Raw genomic sequence first — 6,468 nt, 5'->3', positions numbered from 1 at the left:
CGGACTGTTGGTTGTTTTCTTTCGTTCCTGTCGACTCATTAAACCAGTTTTTAAAGGTCTTAAGATTCTCAGAATAATTAATCGGAGATACGATTCGTGTTGCGATCGACGTTCGTGAGAAGATCTGATCGGTTCACCTCTAACTTTATGAGTCACACCAAACAACGAGCAAGTAAATCGATGTCACATCACAAGTACCATTAAACAACATTTGACAAATCTAATCTTTCCAACAGCACCTCTCAGTGTCTCGGACGTCCCGTTTCGTCCCTCTCCCCGGTATGGGAGGACTTTCTCGACAGATTGAACTTCGTCTTCAAAACCCCCTTGGGGAGGGGGGTAATGTGGCGCATAGACACAGCGAACCAATATTGCGTGCAGACCGGGCACTTCGTTTCGTTCCCTGCCATTTCTGCATCCCACTTCCCCTCCCGTCCCCAGACACTGGCGCCGCGCAACAGCACGATCTTCGACGTTGCCGAGTGTCGTCTTTTATTTTGTCGATTGCTGGTGAAAATATTAAACATCGCTCAGCTTCCTCGACGTCGCGGACAGTCGCCGCCAGCAAGGGGTTGACCGGCCTCGAAGTGAGGATCACTAAACAGACACACACAGACATATAGGAAACCATAGACGGCGCTCGGTGCGGGAAGTTAAACAACTCAAAAAATGATATTATAATGGAAAAAACAACAGCACACACATACAGAGAGCGCCTCGACGAACCGAACCGAAACGAGCAAGTCGAAGGAACGGAGGTTGTCCGAACAACTGGGCAGATAATAGGAAAGCGCGGCTCCGCGAGGGGCTGCACACGAAAAAAGACAGTGGAGGGGACAAAGTGAGCGCGATGCACTCGGAAAGGGGCGATTGAGGGAGCGGGAATGGTGGGAAGGGGAGGGACGGTACTCATTCAACTGCATCTCAAGGTCTCGGGTCGCCGCAGCACGATGCAGTTGCAGCAATTGCAGCCACCACTCGTGGCCAAGGGGAAAGGGGGTAAGAGGCTGAGTGGAAGGGGACTGCATTTCGGTGCAGCGACGGCAGACATTCGCACTGCCGGAACTGCAGCGACTACAACAAAAACGGCAACCACTAAAAATTCGCCATCCTCCAGCCATCCGGGATGGAGTCGGAGATGGTGCGAGAGTGTGTGTGAGAGAGAGAGAGAGAGAGAGCGCGCAAAATATTCGGGTCTATTCAGGTTTGGTGTGCAATTTATAAAACTTGCGGCTGCTCCTACGGAGCTAGGTAAAGGCGAAGGGTGAGCCGGAGGGAGACGCGAGGGAATGCACGCGAGCGAGATGCAATTGTTGGGCTATTTTTCTTTTTCACTCTTTTTTTGTTTTTTATTTCGCTCAATTTTCCATCTATGCTCATTCCCCACTCGCGAGCCGATGCACCGAGCGTCGTTGGACAGTTTTTCGTCCCCTTTTCGGACAATGCGTCTGCTTTCGGAGCGTGTGTTCGGTTGGAACTTGCATATTCGGGCAGTGTGAAAGCGGAGGGACGGAAGGGACAAGATTGGGCACTGGAGCGGGCGAGACGGCGGGCACTTGAAGGATAGGATCGTTGCATTGCACTTCGGTAACCCTGAGAAAGCGGTTTGGCCGCGACAGCACCAACAACAACAAAAACAACACACTGCGAACCCAACAACGCGCTCTGCTGCACGTGTCTGTGTGTGTATGATTCGATGTAGAATAAAAGGGTTTTTTTTTTTGGTTCGAGCATAGCGTGAGCGTTGAACGAACCTAAATTGAACCGACGATCTCGATCGTATTCGGTAACTTTGTGCTGGTTCAGGTTGATTAGTACAAGACATATTAAACAATATCTTAGGAGGCAGTGTGTCCAGGACCACATGCGAAACAAAACCTTGTGTGAAACATCTCGAAGCCTCGCATACTTAAATTTCATCTGTTAGGTATCAATAATGGAAAATCATCTTCTTACAAAGCCATGCCAAAACATCTATACAAAAACATGCAAGATAAAAACGTTTTTTCTGTATTCAAGTCCACTAAGTTGGTCCGAGTTCTGTTACTAAAAAGCAATACTCAAGTTAGAATAAATAACATAGTAAATTGAACGACGAAATAGAAATTTAACATTTTGATCACATCTTCGTTTTTGATTAATTAAAAACGGAAATTTCAAGAAAAGATACATTTTCTTCGTTTCCATGATATCGGCGATCACTATAACTTTACATTTACGAGGCTCAATAGATTTGGAGACTTATAACTTTAGGACCAACAATGCATATTGTGCCCCTTTCTAGACATTTGCTCGTATAATCGTTTTTGAATAACGTACATTTTATTTGAAATTTAGAACATGTCCTCGTAAAGAGAAGGGTTTAGGTGTGTTGCGGCACACCTTTAATTTACCCTTAATTTACAGCATTTTTAACAATAATTTAGAATAATACATAAGTTGTGAACTGACCTATTGACTATTCAGGTTAAGTTGCGCTTAATCGTGCACTATTCTGTTTTGTTCGTCTAAGACAGGTAGGATTTGGTTAGTTCAAGATTTCATTCTAATTTGCCCATTTCTGCGTAGAGAGTTTTTCTAGTTCCAGTTAAAATTTTTCCCCACAAAAATATAGCTTGAAAACGGCGAAAGCTTAGTTCAAACACACAATTATTTACATAATTGGTTATAAAACAAAACATTTAACGAGAAAAAAAGTGAAGTCGAATCGATTAACTTTAAAATCAATATCCACAGCTATAAGTGAATGATTTAATTCAGAAATAAAAATACAAATATAATACTATTACTAAATGAACAAGAAAGCTTGGGAGATTTGCTGTTTAATCTTGTATAATATTGTTATCCTTTTGATTCAGATTATAGTGTGAGCAAATTAACCAACTGCTTGAAACCCCGAACTTTGAAGGGTACCATACTTATAATATGGCTAATAAATTTTAATGTTGGAATTATTTTTAATATTTTGCAACAAAGTTACTTGTTTAATAAAATGAGTTTGGAAATCTACTTTTATATGAAAGTAAATGAAGAATGTTAAAATGTGAGAATGATCCAACTTATCTGAATTGCACGAAAGATGCCGTATGTTTTGGATAAAAATTTGAGAATGATGGTTAAAAAGATAAAACAAAAAAATTCTTGTCAATTTAGTTCATAGAAAAGGATATTCGTTGAAAATCTTTCTCTTGAAAAGTTATTGATGGTTTCGAATGAAATAAGGCTTTGAAATCAGGCTTTTGCCAATGAACACTTTTCAATGAAATAACCATAAGGAATATAGCATTTTAATTCAAATTGGATTTCTTTTGAAAATTGTGTGGTTTAACAAAAATTGAAATTTTATTTATTTTTAAATAAAAAATTGTATAGTGCATGTATCGCATGTTTTTAAGCATCAACTTAGAGCTGGCTAGGCCGTCTCTGGTTTTGAGTTTAAAATGGTTTTAAAATATCACAGTTTTTGGAATTAAATGATGTAAACATGGGGCATTAATACAAATCACTAGGTTTCCTTCTAAATGTCCTAGCCTATTGTTTTAGTAAAATTCAATCTACAATATTGTTGGACTTATAAGTAACTGGCAAATTAATCTTCGTTTGAAAATAAATTATTTGATTAGCTTTCTTTGATACCTAAATTAACTTACATCGATAATTTGTTTTTCTAAACCGATTACACCCTGGCTCCCAGCTTTTGGGACGATGAACATAAATTACTATGCTTCCACCTCAATGAGTACCCAGTTCTCGTGCATGGGTGAATGTACATTTTCAGATATTATACATCCTCCGATGAACAGCTCTTCGCCCCCATTCCCACGATGCCGAGGGACGTGTTATCAAAGCACTGCTCAACCACAACACTCCTAATCGCTGTGCAAACATCGATTATCCGCACCTTCAAACACACTCCACGCGCTTCCCTCGGATATCCTAGGCCCTCTCCTCCCCATCATCCGAAGCTTATCGTGGAACCCAAATCGCTCGCTTCATTTGCACCGTTTAATGCAATTAGGTGCATACCCGACCCAGCTCGATAGCTGGGACGATAACCGATCGCTTCCCAAAACCGAAACGACACCTAAAAATAACCCCGACCCGAGCCCGGCTCCTTTTCCATCCGCTCTCGACGGAACCCGCGCGTGCTTGCGTATGCTGTGCGACGTGCATGTGTGTGTCAGCTGGCCGAGTGGATCCTTCCGAGCAGCAAGCTTTCCCAGTCTTGTATCGAACCACGGCACGGCACATTTGATTACACTTCAAACCAGAACCTCGCCCCGGCGGCAGCATCATCCGATGCATGGATGCTTCACACGGATGCATGCTCGAAATTTTCCTACCACCAGCCCTTCCTTCGCCTGCACTCGCATCTCAACCACCCCCGAGGACCTGCCTACATCCTCGGGGCGCTCGAACCATGCGGATGCGAGACGTTTTCCGCACGCTCGTACCTGTCGAATCTTTTCCTGCGGAAAAGCAAGAAAACGCCTCGCGTCGACCTTGCAGTTCCCCGGGTGTGGTGGCCGCCACCGGCAAACCGTCCCGAACCGTTTCACTGGACCGAAAACAAGTATACACACGTAATTTTCTGTCACTTTTTTCCGATTATGCTCCTTTTATCTTGCGCACCGAGCATCGGCGGCATCATCGCCGTTGTCGCAGACGTTATCGTCATAATCACCGTTCCTCGTCGACTTTGGCACTGACGGCCCAAAGGACCGCAGAAGGATTTCTCACAGCACAGTGTGGCTAACGATATTCGGCCGTTCTCGTAGATATTATCGCACACATTTATTATACCAATTACTAAAATTTTTATGTTGCATTGTCAACTAGTAACAGCTGACTATAAAAATGATACCCATGGCAGTCAACGAGTAAACGGAAACAACATCGTGTACATTCTTCTCGTTTGAATTTTCAGTGGTTGATATGAAGGTGTTCTTCAAACTATAACAAAGTTTGTTTGTTTTATCATCCAGCCAATGGCCATTAACCGTTTTATATTCCGTTTTGCTTCTTTGGTTTCCATGCCGTGTAGGTTTACAATAATACATTCAGTGCTTCAATTGGAAGATTTTTTTGATTGAGCAAAGTAGTCTGAAGCAGAAAACCTGTACCACTTGTTTATGAGTCCATGTTCGGATCTTCTGTCATACAAAATGCATTGAATCATATGAGTAAAGAACAAAGCACGCTACTATAAACCAGCTTCGAACGGTATTAGTCATTATATATTTAGACTTTTTAGACGAAACAAAAAACCCGTAAAGCCACTTTGAATACTCGACAGCTAGCTTACACATTTGTGTGGGTTTGCGGATCATGTATATAAAATAACTTAACAAGCATATTAAAAAGGTCATGGAAAACCACTTGCTTTTTACCGGTTAAAATATACTATGTGAAAATCACAGCAGGAAAAAGATTTATTGCAAGTTAATGCGATTCTCGGAGACATCACTGTCATCACCAATCACAAACACGTACATTTGGAGCTACAGCATGTCAAAAAGGACTCCGATCTGAAAGACGAGCAAACCTCTTGCGAGCCAAACGCAGGATGGGTACGACATCAGGTCACCGTGTGGTGTAACACCAACATGCTGTTCGCATGCACGATTCGATACAACGCGTTCGGGCTCCGATCATCAAAGCAGAATCGAGTGTTTGAATCGCTGCACGGATGCTGGAGCCAGAAAAAAGGGGTTCGAGTGTCGTGCAAGAAGCTTTTCACACTATTTCACGGTGTACGGTTAGAGTTTATCGTACGTGGCGATACTTCCGCAGATAGTTCGCATTAATTGTATTACGTTGCCCTAATTGAAGGCGCTCGTTATGGGCTGCCTTTGGCGAGAAACTAAATGAGAACGTAAACTCTGATAGATGCCTGGGATTATTACAGCAAGAATGTACATTGAGAGGGTCCTTGTCACAAACTGTGGCTTCTCAGATGAGGACTTTACACACATGAAAAATTAATGATAAAACTTACCAACATGCTATTCATATCGCAAATAATTAAACCGCTTCTTCGACATGCTACCACAATGAGCGTCTGGCACAAAGCCGTCGTGGACTGGTTAGCGTCATTTTTTTTCTTTCTATATTTTTTTCTAAAGGGCAGACGAATTTCCCCAACTGCGCCGGCAGCGACGATAATTAGTTCACGCCACTGGCATCGACCACCACGGACCGGATGGATTACTATCTTTGGCAATTAAAGCACGATAAACGCGACCCGAGAAGATGGCACGGCAGGCCAGAACGAACCGAACCGGGCGTCCGAGAAAACGTGCGGAAGGGACGCGAGCTGGGCAAAAAAAAAGTTGAATTCCCGTTTTCGCAAACGAGCCGCAGGCCAAAGATGTGGCGCGTTCTCGTCTTGTCCAAATGCAGCCTGCCCTTCCCGGCACACGGCGGTTCGCGGGTCGTGGAACCGAAATCCGGTTGATGACAAAGTCA

Source organism: Anopheles coustani, chromosome 3, assembly GCF_943734705.1.
Source record: "Anopheles coustani chromosome 3, idAnoCousDA_361_x.2, whole genome shotgun sequence".
Taxonomy (NCBI): Eukaryota; Metazoa; Arthropoda; class Insecta; order Diptera; family Culicidae; genus Anopheles; species Anopheles coustani.
The sequence above is the reverse complement of the archived record's forward strand: the minus strand, read 5'-3'. Positions refer to the sequence as shown.